This window comes from Ambystoma mexicanum, chromosome 3p (genome assembly GCF_040938575.1).
Source record: "Ambystoma mexicanum isolate Mex_15411 chromosome 3p, UKY_AmexF1_1, whole genome shotgun sequence".
Lineage (NCBI taxonomy): Eukaryota > Metazoa > Chordata > Amphibia > Caudata > Ambystomatidae > Ambystoma > Ambystoma mexicanum.
This window is the reverse complement of record NC_090925.1, coordinates 94,562,824-94,575,322: the sequence shown is the minus strand read 5'-3', so window position 1 is coordinate 94,575,322 and position 12,499 is coordinate 94,562,824. Positions and strand designations below refer to the sequence as shown.

The 12,499-nt window shown below is 46.0% G+C and overlaps 1 pseudogene; it reads right to left on the bottom strand.

Moving 5' to 3' along the window:
* Nucleotides 1-321: 321 nt before the first annotated feature.
* LOC138581515 (5.8S ribosomal RNA) lies at nucleotides 322-460 on the bottom strand (annotated as a pseudogene).
* Between the last annotated feature and the right edge of the window lie 12,039 nt (nucleotides 461-12,499).

Below are 12,499 nucleotides of genomic sequence, written 5' to 3'. Positions count from 1 at the left end.
AGGGTCTACCGAAGACAAGGTTGCTCGCCGGACGTGGTCATGAGGCCTGCGCTCCAGGGAAGTCACACACAGGCATCCGTGGGACAGGTTTTTTAAGTCCCGCTGCCACCACCACCAACAAGCCACGCCAAGCATCTGGCTATCCTAAATCCCACCAGGTGGGGAAACGGGGAGGCCAGGATGTGCCAGCAACAAGCCTCTGCACCAGGTCCAGGGATCCTGCAACAGTGTTGATCCAGAGTCTGACCTTAGGTGGACCGGCTCCATGAGACATCCCCAGACAGGCCCCTGGGAGAGTCCTCAGGACAATTAATGTTCAAGCGACCCTCAGGCAGGCACCCAGGGCTGTAAGGTGCATTTGAAATGTCAATGTTCAAAGTGTCCTGCAATTCACACTGATTCTCACAGATAGCTGTGTTCTTCATTGATGCGCGAGCCGAGTTATCCACCAGCAAGAGTCAAAGGTAACTATTTTTTTCAGATGTTGGCCCAAACATACTGGTGCAGGATAGGCTTGTAGGAGGGAGCACTGCATGTCCCACCCACTGGCGCGTTGAGACAGCCGAGCACTCCATAAAGCTTTCCCACCTGGGAGTCAGCCAAGACCCTTGTGGTTTCAAAAATAAATAAATTCCAGGCGCTCACCCCAGGAAGCCTACCCGCCATCTTCTGCAGCAGCACGATGTAGGGCTTCCCACAGAAATGGATTCAGACAGCAGCACCACCAGGGGGGATCGCTAGAGTCTTCAACCTCAGCCCGGCCGCACAGGGCTGAGCTCCAAGTACCTGGACAAGAGGGAAGTTCACCCACTGCAGTGGCTAGCCTGGCCATTGCTCAGCCACTGTGGTGGGTGGCTGGAATCTGGAGGGCCACCCATCGAGTGGGTCCAGCTGCACCGTAGCTCAGAGCTCTCCCGACATGTCTGACCCTCATCAGCCTGGGGAGGTTTCCTTTGAGAACAGCCATGTTTCCATCGGCTCCTGTCTGCCCACACTCCAGATTTCACTTTTCCGACTAGGGTGCCCCCGTCAACACCTGGCCACTGCTGGGTTGGAGAGCAGAGCACGCCCGGCCGGCACAGCGGTTCAGGGCGGGCTCAGAGAGGAGAAGGGGGTGCTCGGGGCTCACTTCCCCAGACATCTGCTGGGTTGCTGTCCCCCTCCGGTGAAAGTGATCCCGCTCCCCGATGCCTGGTCTACCATGCGCGCAGCCGCAGAACGCTCTGGTGATCAAACCGTAGCATGAGGGGTGTCTCGTGCTGTTGGTGTGCACATCTGGGATGCAACCGAGGTCAAGTCCACAGCTCTCCCTCTGGTTGCGCCCTGGTTAATGATCCTTCCACACGTTCACCTTTGGAAACCTTGTTATGACTTTCTCTAGACAGTCAAGTATGATCATCTTCTCAGTGCTCCACCAGGGCTTTTACCAGTCCCAGTGGTGCCAATCAGAGGACTTCACTAAATGATGCTATCAGTATTTGCGATGGACGATGTGTAGAAATGGCAGGGACTTAATCTACGTTCATGGGAAATAATTGCCATTCTCAATCCATGTCATTAGCAAGGTTCAGTTACCCATACCTGTTGGCGAAGGGTAGAAACACAGTGATACATTCAGTGTAGTGCGTGTGCAGCCCCAGACATCTAAGGGCTTTCCCGAACTGTTATTGCTTGATCTCATGTGGCTGAACACTATTTGTCCCTCTAAGAAGTTGAACGCCAACCGCTGGCGGTCACGTAACTAGTTAGCACGGAGGAGCTTCATTCATTTTTGGAATTAACCAGATAAATCACTCCACTAACTATGAACGGCCACGCATCACCACCCACAGAATTGAGAAAGAGCTATCAATCTGTCAATCCTTTCCATGTCCGGGCCGTGTGAGATTTCCTGTGTTGAGACAAATTAAGCCGCTGTAAATTCCTTTAAGTTTTAGCTTCCCAACAATACTCCCCCTGAACCAAAATACTTTGGTTTCCTGTAAGCTACTAGGCAGGTCATGGGAATCATGCTTCTGGATCACTGGTCGTAATCATTTATGGTCGGAACTACGTTGGTATTTGATAGTGTTCAAACCTCCAACTTTCATTCTTGACATTCTTGGCAAATGCTTTAGCTTTCGTTCATCTTGCACCGGTCCAAGAATTTGACCTCTAATGGCACAATACGAATGCCCCCGGCTGTCCCACTTAATCATGTCCCCACTTATGAAAACCAACAAAATAGAACCAGAGTCCTATACTATTATCCCTAGCTGAAGTAGTCAAGTGACCAGACCCCCAGGACAATCAGTCAAGAGCATCAAGGGGGTTGGGTTGGGACAGGCGGTATCTCACCTCGCAACCAACCACCAGGTCAATCCCAAGATCCAACTACAAGCTTTTTAACTGCAGCAACTTTAATTTATGCTATTGGAGCTGGAATTATTGCAGCTGCTGGCCCCAGACTTGCCCTCCAACTAATACTTGTTAAAGGATGGAAAGTGTACTCATTCCAATAACATGGCCTAGAAAGAATCCTGTATTGCAATTGTTCATCTCTACCTCCCCGAGTCGGGAGTGGATAATTTGCGCACATGCTGCCTTCCGTGGATTTGGTAGCCATTTCTCAGGCTATTTCTCCGGAATCAAACCATGATTCCCGTTCCACCGCGGTCATCATGGTAGGCACAGAAAGTACCATCAAAGTTGATAAGGCAGAGATCTGAATGCATCATTCCCATTGCGCAGTCATCAAAGAGGCTGGGCAATCCGGATTGGTCTTGGTCTGATAAATGCATGCATCCCGAGAGGTCAGCGCTCTTCGGCATATATTAGCTCTAGAATTACCACAGTTATCTGAGTAACAGATGAAGCGATCAAAAGAACCATCAATGATTAAATGAGCCATTTGCGGTTTCACTGTACAGGCCAGATGTACTTACACGCGAATGGCTTAATCTTTGAGACAAGCATATGCCACTGGCAGGATCAACCAGGTTGCCGCACCTGCTGGAAGGTGGCAATTGGGGGAGCAGCGCATCCACCTCAGGCCATCTTTCACTTGCTCAGACTGTCTGCGGGACACAAGCATCAGAGCGTACCCCCCCATCAACACTTGGCAGGGGGATGGGGTGGGTGGATAGGTAAACCACACAGGGAATGGCCGCACAGCCTGCCCCATGATGTTAGTAGGAGAGTGGCTGGGCCCAGTCACAGCTTAAAGTGCTATGGGATTCTTCCTCATACCACAACCAGTGTGGTGACAGACGGATTCGGCACCCTACGTAATGTTCGTTCTGAACTTCTGGAGAAACATGCTCAGTTGAGAAGGGGCAGCCACACCACCTGACCCTGTCCACTCTGATCTGACCACTGGGGAGCTGCTGGGCTGCTCAGCCTTCGTTCTGCTTGGAGGGGAAAGCCATACACATAAGGGGGGCCTCCCCCGAACAAAAACAGGTGTATGTTAATTTCTTGAAATAAAAGCTGAGGCCGGCCAAGCAGTCCAACCCTAGACACACCAAATGCGCCAAATCAATCCTATGGTGTGGGGGAGGAAGGCGGGCAGGCCGCCCTGCCCTTGCATGCAAGTCAGCTGATGTTCTCTTATTGGCCAGGCACCCTGCTGCCCAGGAAAAGATTTTGGGTTTGCGGAAAATGCGCCCCAAGCAGACCAAACTCTATTGGGGCATTGTGTGGGGCACATCGCTTGGCCAGCTTAGGGGGGTGCAGTGATTTTGCCACAGAGCCAGGGTTGGGCAGCGAGAACCAAGTGGAGCACAGACAGGACCCTGAAACACTGTCTATAGTAATCTCGTTGACGGTGACAAAGCTTTTTTATATTCTTGTAATCTGTGCACCCAAGGTGACAGAAGGGGAACTCTTGGCAAAAGTGTCCAGGCTCCGTATAGACCCAAACGGAAAAGAAAATTTAATATGACGCACATCCAGACTTCCAGAACATCTTGGCCTTCTGTTCCTTGCATTAATTCCTATGGTCAAGTACAAGATGGCTGTGCTCGGACAGCGGCCATCTGCTAGTGCAATGCATTCCAAAAGGCCTGGGTATTTAGTGCTCTGGGGCCCAGGCAAAGGACCGGCAGGCCCCACTGTGCAGAGGGCGTTGCTGATCCTTGTGCAAAGCAGGCGCCTCAGGGCCAGGGTATTTGTCCTCCGAGTAGGGATGGGGACCCTGCTGGGGCTCCTCAGGACTGCCACTGAGCATGGTCAACCCATGTGCAAGGCAGGTGCCTAAAGGGAGGGGGCAGCACCCAAGCTGTCCTGGAGTTCTAGGCAGGTTGTGTAAGAGCGTTTACTTCTAGGGAGGGACAGGGACGCTGCTGGGGGTCCCCAGGACTGCCTTTTGGCTTTGGGATGTTCAACCCAGGTGCAAGTCATGTGCCCAAAGCCGTAGTCAACACCCCCGGCCACCCTGGAGCTCTGGCCAGGCCACCTTCGAGCTTTCCCTCCCGGGAGGGAAGCAGACCTCACTGGGGCTCCCAGGGACTGCTGTTGGGGGCGGTCGACCCATGTGCGAGGCAGGCACCCAAGGCTGAGGGCAGCACCCCTGGCCATCCTGGAGCTCTGGCCGAGCCACGTTAGAGCTTTTCCTTTCAAGGAGGGGTGGGGACTCCACTGGGGCTCTCCGGGACTGCTGCTGGGCTCGGGGACGGTTGACCTACATGTGAGGCAGGCGCTGGAGGTCAGGGACAGCACTCCCAGCCGCCCTGAAGCTCTGGCTGGGCCGCATTAAAACTTGTCCCTCCAAATAGGGATGGGGGGCCTGCCGGGGCTCTACAGGACCACTGCTGGGCAGGGACATGGTCGACCCATGTGTGAGGCAGTCGCCTATGGGAGAGGGGCAGCACCCCGAACATCCTGGAGCTCTGGCTGGGCCACGTTAGAGCTTTTCCATCTGGGGAGGTAAGGGCACTCCATTGGGTCTCTCCAAGACTTCAGCTGGGCTTGGGGGTGGTCCTCCCAAATGGAAAGCAGGCACCCAAGGCTGTGGTAGCTCCCCCAACTGTTCCGAAGGTCTGACTTTTCCCTCCAGAGGGGGAGGGGAACCCTGCCGGGGCTACCCTGGATCACCTCTGGGCTTGTGGACGATCAACCCACATGCGAGGCAGGCGCCAGAGACTGTGGGATCAGCTCTGGCCTTCTTGGGCTTTGGCTGAGCTTTATTAGAGCTTTTCATTGCGGGGAGGGATGGGACCCCAACATGGCTCCCCGGGACCGCCCAGGGCTTAGGGCTGGTCGTCCCACGTGGTATTTTCTGGTGACATCACATCCCATTTTGTATGTTAATGAGTCCCCCCACTTTTATTTTTTTAGGACCTGACCCGTGATTACAAGTCATGATGAAATGTTTCAATCAAAGTAATCTTCTGCATCACAGACCAGTTGATTGGTAGAAGGGCTCATCCACAGTATTACACACTTTAACAAGCTTCTGGCAAAATCTCGCTATCAATGATCTATTTCCAGTATTAGTAAAAATGAATCTATTTTGCTCATTACATACTGATCTTGTAAGCTTTTTACCCACTCAGTTGTCTTTTAAATGCACTGCATGTGTCAGAGCTGGTTTAAGTAAATGGACAATTCCAGAGCAGTAAAGACCAACATAGAGGAGCATGGGAGAATTGAAATGCAGGATGGAATAACCAATCAAAAGTCATTTGATCAACAACAAAGTCCATCTACCCAAATACCGGAAAACGGAATTACTGACATTGCCACTCGGTCAGGCGGTATTACCACCTGATTACAAGTGGCAGGTTGCCAGTGTAAATTGGGGATTTTTGCCAGTATTACCTCCTGCGATATTACCGAACGGTAATACCAGTGATTTTTTGAGGTAAAGTGGAGGAGTTCGGAACTCTTCCACTTTATCTTCAATAATTACCAGTATTACCATGCAGTAATACAGCTGGAGGTAATATGGGCAACAAATCGAGGTAAACAGTATTACTGCCTGTTAGTCAAGATTGTATGCAGTACACTGTGGGAGACTGCACCAGCCTTGTCCTCTTGACAATAGTTAACCCAACCTTTGGTATAAGCATGTACTACACAAGTTGGTAGAGTGACTGAGCAGCTAGGCTTATCTCAAGAGGGGCCAATGTGAGCTGTAGGGTTATTGCACAAAGATTCACAGTGACAAGTATTCAAATAAACACTTACTCTCACGGTTTCTTGACTAAACAATTATTTATTAATTTAACAGACAGTTGAATAAGCCTTCTTTAGAAGGGAGCAAATATATGTAACACAAAAATGTACTTCAAAAGTACACACTCTCAGTATCAATAAATCAGTAGATACCCACTTGGGATGGCACACAGACATTTCCTACACTCTGAGGTGACTTAAATAACTAGCACACTGTGGAAATTGATATATCACTGGAACGTTTAGAGCAATACTGAGATGAGTGTCAAAAGGAAAAGAGGAGGGAATAAAACAATGGTAAACAAATATTCTTAAACAGGTAAGTACTTTTTGAACCCTCCAATGCAAAGTAAGTTGAGCTTTTCCTGGGGAATTGTCAAAGCACAAAGTCAGAGGTAAGAAGAGTCTTTCAGGGAGCCAGGCCAGCCAATGTTAATTGAGGAAATGTCTAGGTGAGCTGAAGCACTTCTGGTAGGTAAGTAAAAGTCTTGCACAATGTTTTAGAAGTATTTGTAGAAAATTAAATCACTGTAGGGCCACAAGCTGTGAGGCGTGTGAGGGGCAAAGCTGTAAGCAACTCTACAAAAGCAACCAAGACAAGTCTCAAATGAGAGCTAGCAAGGCTTCACAACAAGAGGTAGGTCCCCTTAGTTTTACAGTACCTTTCGTTTGAAGAAATTGGTTCCAGCCGGCTTCTGTTCCTGTGTAGATCGGCAGATCCTGTTTTTCCTGGGCCTCAGTCATGGGGACAAGAGGGAGAACGTCAGGGGACTCCTGCACTACGAACTGAAGGTCGGCCGCAGCAATGTGCAAACTTCAGATCAGGGGCACTTTGAGGTTTCAGCTTCTCGTGGCTCTCTCAAACAGCACAACTGCTGTTCTCGGATAACTTTATGTACTTTCCTCGCCTGTGGGGTCCAGCAATCTGTTGAGGTGGCTCAGGCTTGGTCAGTCCTTCTTCATGGGAGTCCGGAGGATCTTCCTGGAGCTTGGGTCTGACTTAAAAACGAGATACTCGATTCTGGTGTTCCTCTCCCTGGCAATCGGTTCCTGCAGCAACAATGGAAGTACAGCCAGCTTCAAAGGGTGTCCAGGTGAATTTGCTTTGGGGTTGATTGGTCACAAGGGGAGAAGTCGTCCATTGCAGGGCTTCTCTAGTCGAGGCGAATTTGGAGCTTCAGCAATGCAGCAGGGCTTCACCGGGCAAACCAACGGTCCAGGAGTTGCAGCAAATATCTCTTCCAAGTTCTTCTTTGGATTCCTTCATCCAGTGGTTGACTCTGCCTTCCAAGCCAAAAGCCTTGCCTTTTATGCAGGTTTGTCCCATTCATTCACAGCCTCTCTGTCACTCACACAGTAGAGTGGCTGTCCTGCAAGGATAGCCAGCCAGCCAATCACCTTTGAGTGCATTCCTATAGCCAAGGGGATTAAGCAAAGGGAGTTTCGGGCACCTCCCTCACTTCCTGCTCTGTCAGACATGCTGGAGCCAGAGGCAGGCTTCACTAGTGAATCCCGCCAAAGACAAAACGAACAAAGGGACCAAATCTGGTTTGTCGCGTAGAGTAAATCTCAAGAAGGACCTTTCCAATAAGAAATGGCGAAAAAAGAAGACCGGGGTCATTTTGACAAAATGCGCACCCATGGGAGTTTTACTGCAGCTGCAATTCCCACCCATGATAAAAACACACAATGGTAGGAAAAAGTAAACCACTGCCACCAGCCATTAATTGTAGAAAGGATAACATAAAAATGTTACATGAGAAACTAGACAAAGGGGATACTAAGTAATCCCTCCAGCACCATATTGTAAAATAGTGTGTGCTGGGTCTAGAAAGTTACAAAATGTAAGTAAAGTCAATTTCACTTCACTGCTCTTGGAAACAGTGTTTCACCAAGAAATAGTATTTAAACCTTTGGGAAATCTAAGAGACTTCCCTGTGTCATAATGTAAAGATGATGCCTATGGAGTTTATCAGACTCCAAAGTCAAAAGAAATACACAGTCCAAATTACAGAGAAATACATGAGAGAGTGGGAAAAAGGTCTCACTTTCTCCAGGTTAGAAATGAAAAGTCCTAAAGTCCAGCAGAAAGAGCTGGGGGTCTCTAAGGTAGAAGGGAATTAGCACATTTCTGAGAATTATCCCTAACACTGCCGGCACGTGGTCGTTTTCAAGGCTGATAATTTGGACAAGGTTATGGTAAAATCATCACAAAATGTAGCAGTATCAAATGAAAAGAAAATGACATATGAAAATCATGATTTGTGGGCAGGTAGGTGAAACATATAGAAAAAGCAAGCAAAAACATAGGACACGCAAATATTAGGATTAGACCAGAAGAAACTTTTTTTCTGAATTAACCACATTTGCCCTCATCCCATGCTTTAAATGTTCAATATGGACAATCAGAAACTTTAGTGCAGATTGTGTGAAGCATCCAAAGGACCGTGCCAGGTCTATAAAACCATGGTACCATGCTACCCTTGCTAATGACAAAGACATAGTGGCCATTGAGGCTGACAAAGGTGGCAATGTTGTCATCATAAACACACAAGATTACATTAGCATGGGTTTGGCACACCTAGGAACACCACTGAACTAGCCAGCAATCCGACTAAGACAATTGCCCGAGATTTGCTTGCTATGATAAAGAGTGGTATGGGCTTGGTCTCCTCACAGATGATAAGAAACGTTTTCTAAGTACGACAGATCCAACTATGGCGACAATATATTTATTGCAAAAAATACACAAGAAATTTTAGACACTTCCAGAGGTCCAACCGATTATGAGTGGGAGAGGGTGGGCAACTGAGGGTTTGTCACAGTACATAGACAACGCAATCAAGGAGCATGTCCTCATATTACCATCCTATATTAGACACAGCACTCAGGTTTTGCAGATCCTGTCCGACACAGAATAGCTGGAGGGTTACTTTCTAGCCACAATGGATGTGACAGCATTGTACACAGTTATTGACCATGAACTGGCTATCAGAGCCATCAAGTATACCTACCAAGATTGTTCAGCATCCTATTGTTTCTATATATCGATGCTGAAAACGTTCTTCAGATTCACTCTTGAAAACAATGTTTTTCTTTTTGTTGACTCTTACTATGAAATCTCGGTAGGTATACTTGATGGCTCTGATAGCCAGTTCATGGTCAATTACTGTGTACAATGCTATCAAGTGGCACAGCGAGTAGAGCGCTCACTTTGACATCTCTGCAGAGCCTGTTAATGCAGGTTTGAATCCCGGTGGGGCCAAACTCAGCCTTTCATCCTTCCAAGGTCGATAAATGAGCACCACACACCATGGGTAATAATAAGCCGCGCTCAGATACTTGAGGGTTCGTAGTGCTATATAAATGCCTAATTATTACTATGTGCAAACTAAAGGAGTAGCAATGGGGGCCAAATATGCCCCATCACTGGCTGACCTCTTCATGGCACAATGTGAACAGACACATACTCTTAGCAATAATGAATTTGTAGACAACATCATTACTTGGAGGGGGTATATTGATGACATTATTATCATCTGGCATGGCTCACCTCAAGCTTTCGAGAGATTCACACAATATTTGAATGACAATGCCTTTGGCATTACACTCACAGGACACTGTGACCACACTAATCTAGACTTCCTTTACCTTCACATTTACATTCTTAATGGCAAAATAGAAACAAGCACATTGCGTAAGGCCACTGAGGTTAATTCCACATTGCATGCAGGAAGCTGTCATAGAAAACCACTGTCACCAATATACCGGCTTGTACCAGGCATTTTAGTTTGTTCTTCCATCTTGGGTTCTGTAAAACATATGTTTCTTCCAAATAAGTCATGTAGGTGTTGGCATAGCTAGGGGCCATAGCCGCGCCCCTGGATGTTCCCGAGATCTGGATGAAATATCGTTATTTCACAGATCTTTTACAGAACCCAAGATGGAAGAACAAACTAAAATGCCTGGTACGATTCATAGATGACCTCTTTGGAATTTGGAATGGAACAGAGGAAGAACTAAATGAATTTATTTCATTCATGAACTCAATTACCCCAAGAATTAAATGTACTCATAAAACGAGCAAAACATCAATTGAATTCCTGGATGTAAGGGTCTATTTCAACGCTAATAAACTTGAGACAACAGTCTTTACAAAAACAACAGACAGAAACAGTTTATTACTCGCATAAAGCTTTCATCTAAAAAAACAATAGAAAGTATCCCATTAAGTCAATTTCTAAGATACAGAAGAATTATATCAAAGGAAGAAGATTATGACATCAAAGCGAGAGATCTTACAAACAAATTTTGGAAAGAGTCTACAGTCCAGACACAGTATCTGAACACTCTGCTAAACTCAAGGGAATTCCAAGGTCAGAAGCAATGACACCAACAAAAAGGAATACTGCAACTGAATTGGTCTATGTGACCATATATTCGCACCAAAGTAATTCAATCAGCAGAATAATTAAGAAAAATTGGAAACTTCTTGAAGTCGACCCAACATTAGCAGCCTTAAATCCAAAGCCACCATTATTTGCATATGCCAAAAGTCCATCATCCGAGACAATTTAATGAAATCGGACATTGGTTACAAAAAGAAAAAGGAAACAACATACAAAGGCACTATTCCGTGTAATAATTGCAATTGTTGTAAAAACTTAATCAAAGGAAATGTAATAAATCATCCATATAATGGAAACAGAATACAATTGTTGCAAACTTCAACGTGTGACACCAGCAATGTAATATATGGAATTAAGTATCCCTGTGGACTTTATTACGTGAGACTGACAGGACGCAAAGCAAAAACACGATGGTGTGAACATAAGTCCAATGTAAGACAGCAATCAGAGAAATCCCCAGTGGCACAACACTTTGTGAAAAAGAAGCACACGATAGCACAAACCAAGTATGTGATACTGGAACATGTGATATTGCCACGGAGAGGAGGCAATCTGAATAAAATGTTACAACAAAGGGAGATTTTCTGGATAGAAAAGTTAGACAGCATGTATCCGAGGGGCATGAACATGGAATGGGATCTAACCTGTTTTTTTGTAAACTAAAAGAAGGCAGATCTTTCCAGTAGGAAGTCTTTTGAAACAGCATATAACATCTAGGGAGAGATAGAAAACTGCACCCCAAAAGATAAAATTGAGATGTATTATGAATTCTGCCTTAAAGACATTTTATGAGAAATATTGCATTAACATCTACGTATAATGTGGAATGTAGAAATATGGAACACATATGGACTATGATTGAAATAGACAAAACAGACAATACATAAACATAATTTTAAATTTTACATTTTAAATGGTATTGATGTGGAATGATTGATCGTGACAATATTACAAGCCTAAAGATACAGTAAATTCTGTTTTTGAAAAAATGTGGACTTGATATTGTCATATGTGAATGTAGAATTAACATGAATTGGCTGTAAAGACATATTCTGAAATTGTGTACCTGCGTAAAGAACACACTTTAAGCACTATTTTAATGGATTCACAGAATGTTGAATGTTCAATTGGATTTAACCCTAATTGTCTGTGAAAATTAACACGATAAATAATAGGAAACTGTTTAACAAACAGAAAAGATGCCCCAATCTGAATTATAAACATCATTAACATAAGGTTAAGCCACACACCCAATATGGTGGCTGAAAAAATGCGTGTGAAATGGTAACAGGCAATATAGGAGACAGACTAGCTTAGCCTGGTTGCTTAGAAACTCTCAGATGCAGGACCCAGGACTCAGAGTGAACGAGACAGCCGGTAGCGTTTGGAAGGGATCGAAAAGCTAATAAGGTAACAAACTAGCGTATACGATTCCGTGACTGCAGTCATGAATATTCAGGGTAATCTAAGTAACACGCATATATACCATTCTTTATAGAGATGGAAACGCTAATAAATCATGCTTTACTCAAAGAGAGTCTCCTCTCCAAATACAAGTCAGCAACAGGATGCGGTGAATTCTACAGAGTGGCACACAGATTCTATCCTTTGATCTAGGAGCATGAAAGACAGGTAGGAACCATTAAGATGTCCACAATAAAAGAGTTAATTAAGAATGTGAAACAAGATGTGGGAGAGTGACCCATATGGTTAAAATACTTATTTCAGAATGACCAAGAATTACAGCAACATGGAGAATTGGGCTTTCCCATTGGACACCTAACATGTTATAACACGGAGAACAGGTCTCCCAAATCGGAGTTGACTGTGACTTTACCGCGGGGTAAGTGTTACAACAAAAGTCATATTTATCTTCCCAAAATCTTAGGTCACAGAGTGGGGCCCAGCGCTGATTTTTAGCGACTGGTCCCACT